Source organism: Corvus brachyrhynchos, unplaced genomic scaffold (genome assembly GCF_000691975.1).
Source record: "Corvus brachyrhynchos isolate BGI_N302 unplaced genomic scaffold, ASM69197v1 scaffold202, whole genome shotgun sequence".
Classification (NCBI taxonomy): Eukaryota; Metazoa; Chordata; class Aves; order Passeriformes; family Corvidae; genus Corvus; species Corvus brachyrhynchos.
In genome coordinates this window covers 5500675-5500882 of record NW_008238132.1, presented here as the reverse complement: position 1 = coordinate 5500882, position 208 = coordinate 5500675, and positions in this window count along the sequence as shown.

Below are 208 nucleotides of genomic sequence, written 5' to 3'. Positions count from 1 at the left end.
GGCCGGGGGGGGGGAGCCGGGAGTGGGGTGTGGAAGGGGTGGGTGTAAAGCTGCGGTTGGTTTGAAGGGCCTTTCGAGCTGGCTGTAATTATCTGGGAAAAGATTAACCACGCTGACCTTGCAGTCAGAGGTCTCCCCTCGCCGCTGGCCTTGGGAAGCTGCTGGGCTGGTGGGGCAGGCTGGCCTTTTTCATTAGGATTTCCTCCCC